Genomic DNA, 16,889 nt, shown 5'->3' on the forward strand with positions numbered 1-16,889 from the left:
AGTTTGTCTCTGTATGTACACAGATATTCACACAAAAATGTATAGGTGGTCAGAAATAGTGCAAAAAGTGAACAGTGCATGAATAGTATTGGTTGAATAATTGTTAAAGTGGCAGGTGTTAAGTGTTCATGAGTCCAACAGCAGAGGGAAAGAAACTATTCTTGAGGTGGGAGGTTCTGGTCTGATTGGATCAAATAGTCCGTGTCCAGGGTGAGAAGTGTTTCTCGTTCCAGAGCCCTGGAGAACGCAATCACCTTCTCAGCAGAGCGCACATTGCCCTGTATTCTCTGTTTGTCCCTGGCTGTGGCTCCAGCGTACCATGATGGAGGAGGTGAGGATGGACTCAATGACTGCAGTGTAGAACTGCACCATCATCTGCCCTGGCAGCTTGGCTTTCTTCAGCTGCCACAGGAAGTACATCCTCGGCTGGGCCTTCTTGATGAGGGAACTGATGGTGGGCTCCCACTTGAGGTCCTGGGTGATGGTGGTGCCATAGAAGCAGAAGGATTACACGGTGGTGATGGGGGAGTCTGTCAAGGTGAGGGGGGACACCAGCAGGTCCACCTCCCTCCTGTAGACAGACTCATCAGGGTCCCAGATGAGCCCGCTGAGGGTGGTGTCGTCCGCAAACTTGATCAGTTTTATGGAGCCGTGGCTGGAGGTGCATCAGTTTGTGTAGAGGAAGTCAGTGATCCACCTGCTGGTAGAGTCAGGCACGTTGAGCAGGGATAGCTCTAGTCCTAGAGCAGAGCAGGGAGGATGGTGTTGTATGCAGAGCTAAAGTCAACAACCAAGATCTTGGTGTAGGTTCCCGGGAGTCCAGATGCTAAAGATGTAGTAGAGTGCCAGGTTGATGGTGTCGTCCACAGACCTGTTGGCTCTGTAGGCGATCAGCATGGGGTCAATCTGGGAGGAGGTGAGGGAGGACCAGGCGCTCAAAAAACTTCATGACTACACATATCAGTGCCACAGGTCTATAGTCATTAAATCCAGTGATCCGGGGTTTACTTACCTATTTTTTATATATCTGGTAGCTATTCATTGTTCAATGTTTTGTTGTTTGTGTTGCATCGAATCACCAGGACAAGTTCCTATGTTTGTGAATTTTGTTCATTGACAAATGGCAATAAACCTTATTCTGATTCTGATTTTTGGGGACAGGCGCAATGATTGACTATTTGAAGCAGGCTGAGACAGTGTGGGAACCCGGGGCTGGGTGGGCAGTGGTGTCCACAGTGGGGGAGGTGGCCTCAAACCTGGAGTAGAAAGTGTTAAACTCCTTGGGCTGTTTTCGGTCATCTGCAGCCTTGGGGGCTCTAGGCTTGTAGTTGGTGAGAAGCCAGAACCCACTCCACACAGAGGCGGGGTTGTTGTCAGAACTGCTGCTTCTGACACGTATTGTACTGTGATCTAGCTCTCGAAACCTCCCTGCTATATCCATATTTAATATCTTTTTAGCACGCTCTGTCACCAGCCCTGTGCGCTGCCTCCTTCTGCTGCCTTAACTGCCTCAGTTTTGGTGTGAACCAGGGTTTGGTGTGCAATGGTATAATGCTGTCCTCACAGAATCAAATGTATGACATCAGTGTCCGTTTACTCATCCAAACCATCTGTCGCACTGTCTGTACTTTGGTAGCTCATAGCTGAGATTCCCCATGTTAAAATTGCCCAGGATAATACACAAGGAGTCCGGGAACGCCCGCTCCACACTCAAATCCTGGTCTACGAGTGCACGCTGTGCCTCCTGCATGTTCGCGCTCATAGGAATGTAAACAGCGACCAGAATGAATGAGGCGAACTCACGTGGAGAGTAGAATGTTTTGCAGTTAATAAAAATATATTCCAGATTTGGATTTGGAGATCACAGTCACACCTGAAGACCAGGCGTTATTAATGTAAAAACAGACTCCTCCGCCTTGTGCTTTTCCCCCGGAGAGATCTCGTTGTCTGTCCGCACAGAGCAGCTGGAAGCCCTCAAGCTGTACGGCGCAGTCAGGGACCAACTCACTGAGCCACGTCTCCGTGAAACACAAAACAGGAGAAGAAGAAATGTTTCGGCTCATCGGCAGTGCCAGTTCATTCAGTTTGTTGGAAAGCGAGTTCAAGTTAGAGAGGAAAATCCTAGGTAAGAGCGTATGTGTGCCGCGTTTCCTAAGGTGGACCGGCTTGCTTTCCTCGTCTGTGGAATCTCACTCTATTGGCCAAAAAAGGACTAATCTTGCACCAGATGCTAAAAAACTGGAATTAGATCCATAGGAGTTGTAGTTCTGATGGTTAAGAGCTCTTCACGGCTGACACACAATTTGTGTACAAAACAAAGTGCACCAAAACACCATGGCCGAGCTATCTTGGATTACCGCTTGGATTTTACATTTAGAATGAGGAAAACAGCCCCACTGGAAAAGTCAGGTTGGTCCTGAGACTGTAATCGAGCCATGGACAGCTCTGTTCGAGTTGAGCTGCACAAAGAGCATCTGGCTTCCCTCCAAGTTTAAGTGTGCCAAACCTTGTCTTGCATTCCAGCACACGTCGCCTCATGCTGTGAAGCTACAATGCACTTTCACTAGATTCTCCCCAAAGGACCCTAAACCCTTTTTATCAACACACAATTCCTACTGCTCTCACCTGAGATAACCAAGACATAGGAAAAAAAGCATGAATCATTCCAGAAATAACTGTTAATAAAGGCTTCGCCTCCTTTCAAACGAAACGGAATAGGCAAAAGTATAATCATAAATTATTCATAAATACCTCACTGTCGCCACTAGTGCCAATTAATAGACTGAAGGATGTTGTTGATTAAGTGTGTAGGACTTAATTGAGGACTTAAAAATTCACAAAGTGCACTACAGAGTGCAATAATAAAAGAAAGCATAGACAAATGTGTGGTGATAGGCCAAAAAATAAATAAACATATATCACCATATGCTTTTCCAGAGCCTACTTCACAATTTCAATTTGTCACATATTTTACAAGAGTGACCTACAACTATCTCCATCTTTTGAGAGTTTGAACTGTTAAAATCCACCTGTCACTCTCTCAGTAGGAAGAATAAATGGAATACTGTGTTTGAGCCGCAATAGAAATCACAATTTGATTTTATCCCGTGTGTGTGTGTGTGTGTGTGTGTGTAAAAAAGCACAGCACTCTAAAAGCCTGTAAACCTGCAAAATATAATTTCTCTATGCCACGTTCAAATTCTTGTGTCTCAAACAAACTACATAATCAAATTAAACAACAAACAATAATAATAATAACCTTCATCTCTGTTTAAATTGTTGTTTTGCATGAACTCTTTTGCAGTTGCAGTCTTGTGATTGCAGACGGAGATACTTAATAGTTTTAGCCGATTCATTAATCAGCAGAGCATGTCTTTAGTCGACTATACAGCCCTAAAAATGAGTCGGGACAACTACTGCAACAGTCTGATCAACGATTTAAACAGAATCCATGCAATTAACTAGTGTGTGTGACCGTGAATCAACTGTGGCCTTGCTAAGTAAAAGACTTTAAACAATTGTGTACAGAATAAGCTCTGTATCTATATAGGTGAGGAAGTCACCTGTCAGTTAATTTCACTTCGAGTCCCAGGCTTTTCTTTACTTTGTCAGGCAAATCTCCATGAAAGCATTTGTAAACACGGGTGACTGAATGAATGATGAACTACTACATGTGCTAGCAGCGCTGACAGTCCAAACGCACAACCTGGGAATAGTTTGTTTTCATTCATAGCGCAAGTTTAGGCTATTTGTGTCACTCGTGCCATCCCGTACAACCGATTTAAGATGGCCCAAGGGAACCGCTCGCACGTCGGTCTGATGTACCCCTGCCACAGATGACTACAAGTGTGCAGAAAGCTATAAGCAAAACCCCACAGTGTGCTGATGTTTATGGGGCCCGCGCGTGCAGCGTTCCGACACTCAATCCACGCGCATAAACTCCAGGCGCTATCTTTGTCCCGAGCGAGAGGGGGAAACAGACAAACGGGACACATCGTACCCTTCAACCGAGGCGTGCGCCACCGTCTCTTGCCCGCGGAGATGCCTGGCGGTGATCCAGCTTGTCCTACACCATTTTCAGAGCAGTATCCTTCAGACAGAGCACGGGGAGCAGCGGGAGGACAATTTGCATTCCACACTGACCACGTGACCTTGTGTTTGTCTTCTGGGGAGTAGCGCGGAGGCAGCTCACTAGCGCCCTCTGCTGCCCCGGAGCGCGGTTTTGGTTGAGAATAGACGTTTTGTGCTACTTTTCAGGCACGGAGTATTTAACAGTGACAGAAGTAGATCATTATTTTAGATCGTGTTCATTGTAAACCGCAATATTGATCCAAAACAGCTTGATAACCTAACATGGCCATTGACTTCCTGTTCGAACCAGCAGTGCCGATAAGCCCCGCCTCTTGTGTGTGGCTTTTCAGTGTAACGCGCAGCAGATGGTCATTTACATGTTTTTTACATTTTATTTTATTTTTTTCCAGAATCCTATGTGTATCACGCAGAGTCTTAATGTTTCAAATAATTCCAACTAGGTGGGCTCAGGATTGCTCAGGAGTTAATTAAAATACAACTTTAAGGGAACGAATGATGAGGATGAGAATGGTGGCACTTAGTTGATTTTGTATCATTAAATGAGCAAACAATATGTGATGTAAAGTGACAGCACTTGTTGGTGGTAATTGGGTTCAGTCCTAACTAGACAAAGAATTAGACAAACCTTTTTGACCCACAAGGGACATTTTATTAAATAGCTCACGCATGATGATAACATAAACAAATAAAAAAACACAATAATGATAAGTGGCACTGAAAGGCGAATACAATGAAAAAGTATGAAGTAGCAAAAATAGCAAAGTTCTATTCCACCTCATAAACTACCACTAGATGGAGCTTTAAACTAAGCTTCACGACTGAGTTATAATTTGACATGAGGTGATGAAAGATACTTAGATATGTAGCACCTATAAAGATCAGGTAAAACATATTTATTCAGCTTCAACTGCAATATTTGTTACAAAGGTTGTGTTTAAGGCTGTTTTGTAAAACTTTATTTACAAGTCGGTATAGTAATCAATCGTCCAGGAGAGTTTCATTGTAGAAAAAATGCAACAGTGAACAGTGTCCAGATGACCTTGTCCTTCAATCCTCTATGACTTCATATTACACTTTGTATTGGCATAGCAAAAAAAAATCTGGAAATGCACCCAATATAAGCCCAGTTGCATGATTCCATATTAAATAAATAAATACATAACAATCATTTAACACATTTAAACCTTCTGTCTTTTTATTATATTAAAAAGATTTTACCGGTGCAACCAAAAAACAGGCATTATGTGTACATTTAGCTTTGGCGAGATTGTACACTGCTCAAACACTACTCAGTTTAAATAAAGATGTAACTTAATGTATGTGTCCTATGATGTTTCCCTCAGTAGAGGGTTTTTTTGCATTCATCCACTGATAAATTATTCTCATGAGATATATTTGGTCACAGACAACCGGCTTTGAGTGGTAAAAGAAATGGACAAGCAAGAAATTATACCTACCATCGTTTCTGGTTATAAAAAGGTGTTTGAAATAACTTCCAAAGAGCCATGTTAACTGAAACAATGAAGTCCTGAAATAAAAACCGATGTGCCCGTATGTTTGCTTATGTTCGATTTTCAAAGACACTGCAGTGGGCGCACCTTTGTTTTTGCTGTTACTTGAAAGTGCCTGGGAGTGGCCTCTGTGTTCAAAGTTTGATTATTAGTTCAGGATTTGCCCAGTTTTATTCCCATTGTTGCAGTTGTGACCAGTCCTATCCCAGTGTTTACGCAGCAGAGATGACTATTGTGAAGGAGGATATTTGGTCTGATGGAGCCTCAGCAGACATCCCCTCAGCAGGACCACAATGACTTCAGAGAAACTTGTCATTGACAGACTTTCTATGTGACCATGTTGGGCGATATTGCAGCTTATTTGAGTGTTAAGCAACTCTGGAAACAGAATCAAGGATATTTGTGATGCAACATGACCGTTGTCCTTTGCAGAAAAGACTGTTAGGGTTAAGAGTTTCATTTAACCTAATAATTCAATTAAAATTACATTTGTTAAGTCAATTACAAACCACTTCCTGTGACTTATTCTCCTCGCAACAAGTATTTCAAATAAATTATATTAATAAAACATTATATTAATAAAAATATAATAGAAGCATATACCGGTACACAACAGATGACTACAACTGAAGCTTTTTCTAATATACCGGTACTGTAAATCCACTCATAAAATCCAATTAAACTGATTTAATTGGGCTCCCACAGCATTTTTCTTTTTCAGTCCAACACACTTTTGTCTGTAATTGGAAACAGTCACCAAGTGGGAAACAGTTTGTTGGGTCATTTCACCTTTGTCGATGTGACCAAAGATATTTTTTCTTGTGAATGACTACTGTCCAATTTGTTTTACTTTTTTCAGTGTAGAAAATAAAATGAGGTCCTCTATTGGACTAAATGAAGCTGACATTGAACAAAGCATTAAATAACAAAATAAAATAATCACAACAAAGTTAGCCCCGATAAGACAGAATAACACAAAGAAGTTAGGACTTATATGAGCACGTACAATATGAGTGTGCAAGTGCTCAGTGGAACAAGTGCTCAGTGTTGTCTCAAGGCCCATGCAACACTCACAGCTCCTCTGTGTTGGACCTGCTGCTTCTCTCATTGGTTTGGCGCTCAGAAAATTATATAATAAGCAATAAGCTCACACAAGAAAACATGTGAGTATTGTTTTGTCAACACAACACAACAGGCCTGTGTAAGTAAAGTCCAGTGACACAAGAAATCTACTAAATCCTCCAATTAGCACATAATGAGCCTTAAAGGAACATGTACATTTTAACCGCTTGTACTGCCACTAGTACAACAAGTATCACTATTTTAACTATTTTATTTTTCACTTTTTTTGGTAAAGGAGTACACTATGTGTTTTTTCCCCCAAATATATATTGTTAAAACAAAATCAGACTGCTGCATGCTGTCTGCATCTAATAATAAAGTATTTGATGCTTCGTGCCAGGGTGGTCCACTCCAGCTTCTCCATGTGAATAAGCAGTTTGAAGCCGTGCAGGAGCTCAGTGCCTTTGGACTCATGGACACTTTCAAACACCAGTCACTTTAACAATGACTTAATTAACAACCACTCATTGCACTGTTCACTTTCTGCACTACGTCTGTAAATGTAAGTGTAAATGTGGTGTATATACTCTAAAGCCATACATTTAATATGTTTGTTTAATTTATGCCTTATTGATATATCTTGCTTTTATTATTATTCATTGTTGTATGTTGTATGTTGTGCCACCAAAGAAAGTTCCTATGTTTGTGAATTTTGTTCACTGAGCATGGCAATAAAATTCTGATTCTGATGAATGAATGATTGTGAATATGACTGACATACAAAAGGGTTTGTGAGAGTCAAATGAGGTAACAGTTGAGTTGAGTTCACAAGCCTCCACGTGGTTTGCTACCAGATTTTTTCCATTGGCGTTTTGGTATGAGTATGTGGGCAGACAGAAGTGAGAGCACGTGTGGCACTCCTCTTGCCACTGCCTGATTTAACCACAACCTTGAGGGGGCTGAAAACTCAGAAGTGTGACATTCTGTAAAGCTTCAGAGAATGAGGCACAGAGCACGTATGCACTGATGATTGTTGTTTAAAAGGGGAAGCAGTAAACGTGCATGACTCATTTGAGTACATAGTCAAATTGAAATTATATACTCTACTCGAGTTGTGTGTGCACGTCTTTACACTCTCCGAAACAACAAAAATGTTACTGCTTTTATTGCATTAAACAGCTTCAGTATCTGCACATTATTTTATTTTTTTATTAATAAATGTTTGCGATGGGAACTGAACTGGTTTACCTAGTTCCTAGTTACCTAGTCTTTAGCATTCCTTTGTCGATTTTATCTACTTATTAAGAGTAATGATTACATGCTAACACAAGCTGAAGCAGGTTTGAACAAAATCAATTATGTGTATATATAAATATGTCCTAGTGCTTTATTACTTTGAGACAGGGCAATGTAACTCCTATTCTTATTTATCATTATATCTGACATGATTACTTTTGGATAATGTGAAATATAATATGCCTTTGCATGAGCAGGTACAGTAGAAGAGAAGATTGGCAGCCTTGTTTCTGTACTGTAGCTTACCGCCAATGAGTGCGGAGTGAGTAAATAATGATCAACATTGTAAAGCGACTTTGAACTGAAAAGACTAATGCATGATTATTATTACCTCACATTTTATTTTGCCCCTGACATTGGTGCTGGTGATTTTATTCATATACCGTAATTCCAAATGGGGCTCAAAATAAGAGTTGCATAATCTGATTTTTGAAACAGATAGAAGATAGAAAAGAATAGAAAAGAGGTTGGACAGAGAAGAGCTGTCCTGTCACTGTCATGAGGCAGTGAGTGAGGCCAAACCAGAGTGAGCCTGAACGCACCAGGGCTCCTCTGTTAATAATGCATCACTGACAATAGCATAAGGTTTCCTCTGTTCATGCATCCTCTCGGGGCTATAATACAATGTTGAGAGTTAAATCTAAAGCTTTAAATGTATGTAATGTATTTCAGTTTAAGCTAATGCAGTGTTATTTCAGTAAATGTATAGGCTATAATAAGTTGGATTTGCAATAGAAGCAGAACAGCCCTGGCACTTAGGCGGGCGGACCACCTGAGTGCCCACTAACACTGCCACAGGATGTTTGGATTCTAATTGTGTACGATTTTGGGTGAAACAATGAGAAGTAATGCGAGAGTGACATTTTTGTAATTGGTCTTGATGATGAAGTGAATGGGGGGGAGTGTTCGTGTTGTGCAGTGGGTAAAAAACACACTTTGGGTCAGTCACACAAAAGTTCAGTTAAATGAAACCAACACCAAAGTCTGTGCAAGACTTCTGCCTACACTGCCAATACTGCCCGGTGGTGAGTTGTAAACACACATTTTGGAAAAGCAATATTCAAGTAAAGGGATGCTGAAGGAAATGTTCAGTAAATCATGTTTCATGCAGCTGTTTTGTTGGCAATTTTAATTATTAGAGGATTATGCACACTCACCCTGCTGCAGCTCTCTCTCCCCTCCAAGTTCCTCATGCTCAGGAGTCTTAGGGGCCAAAGGGTGCAGCCTTTGTGGGACCTGTGAGGAGAGCTGTCAGCATTCTCAGCGCCTTGTTAGTGCCACGTCAAACTGGGCATTGTGACAGAGCAAACTAGAGAAGAGGCGACGTTGTGAAGGATGATAGTTGATGGAACGGAACGAAAACACTCGTTTGATACAACTCTGCACTGTTTCTTCGCAAATTAGTTATAGTAGGCTTTACAGTAATTACCATAGTAGCTTAGAGCCAAAAGCAAAAGCAAAGGAGTATCACATGGACTGGCTGGTGAAATGCTGAGAGTCCAAAGATATGACTAGGCACTATTTGTATTGAAAACAACAGAGATCCTTAAAGAGCTAAACAATACGACCACAGAGAGAGCGGCTGTAGATGCACTAAATGTCGAGTCCAGATAAAAAATAGGGCTGCATTAGAAAGGATTTATCACATGTGTGCTAAATTAAAAAGGTGAAATCATTGACAATGCAAGTGTATTTTTCATGTGGTGCTGATAGAAGGAAGCCAATACAAACGAGTGAATGTGTATCTGTGTTGTAACATTTCAGATATGATTGTCTGGTCTTGAGCCATCACACAATGCCTTTGTTATACAGTTTGTGCTCTATCTTACAGTTTCACAACCCGCACTGTGTTGGAGTAATATGCCTCCCATATCTGACATGCCAACTCTTTAAAGGCCTTTGTACATTTGGCATTAGCACTGCTTTCAAAAAACACAATAACAATAAAATCCGATAGTATTACAAGTTTGAGTTTGGGCTGTACCGACTTTTTCAGTTTTTACTTCCCTCTTTCTATTCATTGAGAAGTCAGATGAGATTGAGAAGTCAGATGAGCGTGGTTCCTTGTTCCACATAATGACATAAAGGTCTTCAACATCGCATGAGTTAGAGGGTTTAAAAATGTACCAAAACCTCCCAAGACATTTAGCCGTCAACAATGAAATGTAATTTTATTTTGTAACACACAATCTGCTTTCAGTGTGCAGTGATTGGCACATTCATTTGGCACTGACAAGTTAAAAAAAAAAAAAAATCATGAAACTGTATACATTTGAAAACCTCACTTGGCCTTGTGTTGGTGTCATATTGGCCTTTGATTTTGAAAAATGAGCTAAACATCAGTGCCATGTATAGGCATTAGCCATGCTACGTCATAAAGCAGAATTTTAATCATGTTTAAAGAGTCAAGTAGAGTTTGATTGTCATGTTAAGTGACTTTGATCCAATTAATTAAATAACTTCTAATGATGAGTGAAATTTTGGCACTGAGCATTTGCTTTCTTTGTTCATAGTTTTGGTTGGTCTGGCAATCCCTCTATTATGTAACCTGCATGTAGCTTTAATCCATCCACTAAACTGCAAGAAAACATGTTGCCCCAATATCCAAGTAATTTCAGGTCAAAGTACAATTTACTACTAGTACTATGTGTGTCTCCCTCAGAAAACTAAATCACTGACTTTGTTTGAGTTGTAAAGATGGGTCAAAGAGGTCTTCTGTGGTCAATCGGGGAACCACTCTGTCATACCACATTCATCACATTCACACTGGGCACTTTTCATTCAGATGAAGAATTCAGACTTTGGATTATCCATGTGTTGACTGAAGATATTGTTTTTTAGGTTGAGATAAATAACAGATAAACCTGTTTAAAGATACTGGGGGTTGAATGGTACTGAGTGAAATTGTGCACGTACAGCATTTGGGCAATCAGCCAGTCCTGATAGAGCATGGAGGGACCGAGATTAGTCACAGACACATTCCAATTTTAGATGTGTTGGTGCTGTTCACAGACAGAGCCAGAGTATTTATACAGACCGTAATTGTGCTTATAATTAGCATTAGAAACTGTAAAGCTCATCCATTGAGTTTGTACACAGTCAAACAGCTACAGTTTCATTGAGTTCCGGTATCCACGGTCTGGGAATCAGCCCAGTGGACATAACTAATTATCCTACAGCCAAATACAGCCAGAGTCAGACTGGCCTTAGTCCAGTCCAGCAGACACTAAGACAAGGGGACCTTACAACAAGAGACTCATCCAAGAACATTACTCCTGATCAGTGACAGAAAACCGGGTCCACTGGACGGTCAAGCTTTGGACGTCTGCGTCTGAGACTAAATGTGATGCTGTACTGTAAAGTTACAGTGTGGTTTAAAGGCAATGCCAATAAGACAAGATAACATTAAATGATTATTAATTTGTTTTTCTATTACATTTTTTGGTCTATCCAGCTCAATACACTTTTCTCCAATTCTGTATGAAGATGTAAGTGATCTTCTGTGTAGAATATACAGATAGCTGGATCCCAAGCTGCATTACTGTAGCATTACATTTAGTCATATTTGAAACTAGCTTAACCACTGCAAACATTTTTTTTTTCCCAAACGTGTTAGAGTGTATATAAATAGACTATTATTTCCCCATAATTTTAGACTGTGTAGGCCTAAAGTAGCATTCAACAACCTAAAGGCTTGTATTTGCACCTGAAAATGAAGATGCATTGCTTAAATAAAAGCAGGTAAAGCCAATAGCTGACACAGGGGTCCTTGGCTTTGTTATAAGCACAGACTTCAAATAGAAATGACCTGGCACCGTCAGCCTAATTTACACAGGCCGATAGGCACTCTGTGTGTGATCTCCCAAAGCCTCTGGTAAACAGGCAGGCACCACAGAAAAAACACCTTTGAAGCGTTTGTGTTAAGAAGGACCACAACCCTGTCTGCAAGAGAACCGGAGACTAATGTTGGTCACTTTATATTTAGTGCGAATTCCAGACCAATGAAAACGTGTTGGTTACGTACAGGACTTACGTAGACCTTCTTCCTGATGGCGTTTTTCCTTCAAATACCGTCAATTCCTTACCTTTGAATTTCTTAGACACAAAGGCTGGGTGACATTAGGTCAAAGGCAACATTACAATAATATGAGATCTAATAGCTTTGTTTAGGGACCATTTTACCACAGCAGGCATTTCATTAGACCCTCAAGCGTTTTGTAAATAAACAAATAATAAAATTGTGTTGAAACATAGAACAATTGTTATATCAGTTGGTATCCTCTATGTAGCATGATATGTAACCAAAGGAAGCCGTGGCAATTAAACTTGCTCCTAAATATTAGCTCTACTTGGCCTCATTTGGATTGGTTTTGTTTCCATTTCTATGTAGAATCTGGTATTGTATCCATGGATACTGCCCACAACAATGTGTTGTAACTATAGATTCAACTAGCACGCTGACAATCAGTAACTAGAAGTCAGTTTAAGGCGTTCAACTAGTTTAATGAAAATGTACCTGTTGCTGGTCAAAGTGCATATGACAGGTTCTCACGGGTTTTTTTTTCTTATTGTGACATGTGTGTTTTATCTAGGATTAGCAATTGTCATCTGTTGTCAATCATAACTATTATACAATTGATATAGATTTTGGCACTTGTTTACAGTATGCTGGCGAGGTCCAAACCGGACTGAATCGAGTAGTTATAGTAGGAGCTTTAGTGGCACAATGGGTTGCTATGGACACTGGTGAGTAGCAGAGAGCCTACGTGCTAGAGGGCACACAGTCAGTCCCGGGCACACAGAACATGAGCTTCTAGAGGAATAGTGTAAATCACTCTCAGATGTCCATCCAGGTGTTAACAGCATAGTACTAGAGAGGACAACGAGAGGATGCTAACTGAAATAGCATTAACATTTTAGTTTAGTATATTTTTATACTCAAATCTCAAATTCTTACTCCAAAGTTATCATGAAGAAAAGACGAGGGTTTATTTTGGGTGTCCATATCAATTTTGTTTTCTACATGATATACCATTTTATAAATGCAGTTATGTTTATTTATTTACAAAAATACCTGTCATAAAAGCAGAAAACGTAATTAAACATTATATACATGTAAATATGCAGGATTATAGCCAAAGCTAATTTCCATTCTTTCAAACCCTTTGTAACTTTTCTGGCAGGGGCCGGCTTGTCTGAAGATGAAGATGTTATTGCTTTGCCTGCCTTTATCTTGTTTTTATTAAATCTAAGCTGTTTTACTTTAATGAATATCTTTAAAAATAGGCCGCGCAGTTTCAGGGACCCTAACCCTAACCCTAACCCTAACCCTAACCCTAACCTTGACCCTAACCCTAACCCTAACCCTAACCCTAACCCTAACCTTAACCCTAACCCTAACCCTAACCTTAACCCGGTGCGGTGTAAAACGGCGCTAAAACGCGGTCAAATAGCGGCGCAGTTTCAGGAGCGCAGCCGGCACAAAAATAACATGGCAGTTTCGGCCGCGCACCGCGGCTCTGCAGACACTCCCATAAAAATATGCATTCTTCTTACTAGTTACTTACTTACTTGTTATAACACTGTCACTACGGAAACATTTGAACCAGGGCGAAAGTGAATTTACACACACACACACACACAACACACACACACACGACACTTAGGTTTGAAACAAAAGGTTGTAAAACAGATAGGACCTGCGAGTGTGGTATTACACACACAGAGCAGACTGAGCTACAAAGGATGTAGCCTTGCCCCCTGTGGAGGCTTGGCCAGAGTTGGGGGTTTTGTGGAGGTTTTGGGATGTAAAGGGCAGAGGTGAGATTGCGTTAGCCACGAGCAGCTGCAGTGCCATCTCTCTCCGCAGATCAACTTTGTAAACCTTCTGGACTCCTGAACAGTATTACATATGGAAAAGGATATGAGTTTAGTCATTATTCAAGGAAAGCCACCACAGGAATCAAAAGAACTGGGAAGAGGGTAGATGAGGATTCTGAGTGACCTCAGGAGGTTAAACCAGGTCTCCTCTGGAGAGAAGGAATGCAACAAGAGTTAAAAATAGATTAAAAATTCTCTGACATTCTAGTGACATCAACTCCGGACGCATCAGCACAATTATGCTGTACTTATAATATTGAAACGGACGTGACGGACGTCTTGGAACTCGTGTCATACAACATTCTATATTGTGTTCATTTTAAACAACAAGGCTGAATATATGGAACTAAATAAGTGACAACTTTGTTCTGATATTAAGAGTGATGTGAACATTAAATTTTAATGTCTTTTGTTATTCTACATTGTAAAAATTGTGACATTTTAAGAACCTTTTTAGGAATATGCATGAATCGGAAAACATATTGTATGGAGGGGTTCTTCAACTTGGCAATACCCAGCACTAAATACAATGTTGTTACACAACTTGTTAGACTATCTTTTATAGTCCAGACCAATAGTGTCAGTGTGCACCCTCCTGGACATAACCCATACCGTTTGAATAATAACATTTCTATTATTGTTTTCACTGGTATTTCAAAGGCTTGCTAAAACAAAACAAAAATGTTAATGTTTCTTAACCTTGCCCTCGAGGAATCTTTTGAAGTATGAAGTTATGGATGTACTCGCCGATACTTACAGATGTTGCAATATAAGTTAGGCTGTAGGCCATTGTCCATCAAGTCTCGTCCCTCAGACTCAAATAGTTGAGATCTAAAAAGGCAGAAAAGAGAAGCAAAATAATGTTAACAATATGCATGTTCAAACATGTTTTACTGGTGGAGGATTTGCCACCGCCTTATCTCCATGAAGATTTTTTTTCTAACTGTGTTTAATCAAATGGAGGCCACGGGAACACACATTAAGTTCAAATTAAACCACTATCCCGTCTGGACGTTTGAGCTTCTACTGCAAAAACACGGGCATTTCCGTTCACTTGTTCCTAATTATTATCATAACACACACCTCTACTCTCATTCAAACAGTCATTCATTTGGAAAAGCTGTTTGTACAGGGCTCTGTTAAAACAAACGGGCCACATAGCAGACAGGCCTGTACGTAGAAGGTAAACATGTCCCTTAAAATGAAGATGAAGCATTGAACTCATTGTTTGAAAACGGGGCATAAATGAGAGCTTTTGATCAATGGTTCATTCTTCACAGTTGTAAAAAATCATTAACTTGAATAATCAGAAAAGCCAATAATTAGATGTCTTTCTGTATGCACAAAAGAAATATGATAATCAAAAACACACAACAGAGTAACTCTTTCAATCTTTAGCTTTTCTTTTCTTTTCATTTTTGTCTTTTCCACATTTGTTTGCGTGTGAATGATCAGAAAGAAATCCGATTACCGTACTCACATCACATGTAACTGACATGTTCAGATTGTTGGTGTGCATGTAAACAAAGCAATTGTCAGACCCAACATGTGAATTTAAATTACAACAAATTATAGCAAGTCAGAAGTTATGTATTGAGATAGGAAAAACAGTACAGTACGTTATATATATGTCAGTGAATTTCCACAATACTGACAAACCATGGATGTTATGTTTTTGTCTGTGTTTGTTTAACAGAAAACGCAATAAAGGAAAAATATCTAGTCCATTTTCTTTTATCTAACTTTCACAGAAAGCAGAAATGTATAGCTTTGATCATAGACTTGGATCAGCAAAGGGGCTTGTGATTAGTGTCGTTATTCGTGCTGGTAGGCTTCATTATGGAATTATTACAGAAACATCATGTGTAAACAATCTGAATTACTTTTTTGTGCTCTGTAATAAGTGAATATGACTACCAAGTGCAGCTGTACACATGAAAGTAAAGTGTATTTGTTTACTTTTGTAACTTTTGTGACTGAATTGAGTCATAAGTCTGTTCTTTAGAACTGTGTTTCAAAAAATGTTCATGCATGTTCCATTTGGCCACAAACAAAGACTGCGACAGGTCTAAAGGGCTAAACAAGTATTGGGTATTGGGTATTATTAACATTAACATTAACGTGGACAGAAATGTGGAAGAAATTGACGCACTTTAAACAAAAGTACAAGTTTGAGAAACACTGCTTTAAAGTAAAGTAACCTACTTTTAAACCACATTCAAGTCAAATTCCACCTTTTGTATTGTATGCTGTGGTATAATTTCATCGGTCTATTCATGAGTTTCAGAATGCAGCATTTGAACCCTTGCCATAGCCAATACCAATTTAAAACCAAATATGTTATCTTCTGAATGGGGGAAAAGTCCTCAAAAGTATGTTAGTGTTTGTATATTCATAATGCAAACCTTTATGTGAATATTTTATGCTTTTACTGATGTTGTGACTGACACGTTTCAGCACTAGCATGTCTTGTTTCTCCTGCCAAGTCAATATTTAATTATCTAAATCTAAAACGTTCCATATAAATGAAGATAGTTGGTGTAATCCCTCATTCGTCCAGCAGGCGTAGTTCCATCGTAGTAAAGCATCTACTACCGCGAACCCTTAAATCCCTCTCTACTCCAACACATGAAGCTGAATCCCACGTAGTTATAGATGTTTATCACAAATTGCAGTCGAATCAATAAGTAAAAAGAAAAGTAAAGTGTGAGACTCGAGCTCTTCCAGACGTCTCACTGCGCGTCAAACCCGTCGCCGAATGACGTCACTGGCCCCTGCTCAGGACGCGCCCCCATTGGTTCACACGTGGAGGTTTGGTCTTACCCGTGCGGGACCAGCCCATGTTGGAGACGATATATGGAGCCCAACCCGGCTCTATTCCAAAAAGAAGAGAGCCGCGTTTCAAACTAGATTTCACCCAAAAACACACGTCTACTTCGGGACAGACCCCGCACCCAAAGACGCGTCGAAAACAACTTGTTACAACTCCTGTAACTCTGCCGTCACCACGCCGAGGGGGTCGCGGGAATGGATCGCCTCTAAAAGAAG

General features: G+C 40.2%; 1 protein-coding gene across 1 annotated transcript in view; it reads right to left on the minus strand.

Moving 5' to 3' along the window:
* Window positions 1-4,157, minus strand: part of phc2b (polyhomeotic homolog 2b (Drosophila)) — a 31,529-nt gene extending 27,372 nt beyond the window's left edge. Inside the window, exon 1 of the mRNA XM_072452159.1 lies at window positions 4,001-4,157. The gene's annotated coding sequence lies outside the window, so the exon portion shown is untranslated. The remainder of the gene's footprint in view (window positions 1-4,000) is intronic.
* Window positions 4,158-16,889: the final 12,732 nt, after the last annotated feature.

Source organism: Eucyclogobius newberryi, unplaced genomic scaffold, assembly GCF_026437365.1.
Source record: "Eucyclogobius newberryi isolate DKJ021-1_F unplaced genomic scaffold, fEucNew1.0.hap1 SCAF_19, whole genome shotgun sequence".
NCBI classification, from domain to species: Eukaryota; Metazoa; Chordata; class Actinopteri; order Gobiiformes; family Gobiidae; genus Eucyclogobius; species Eucyclogobius newberryi.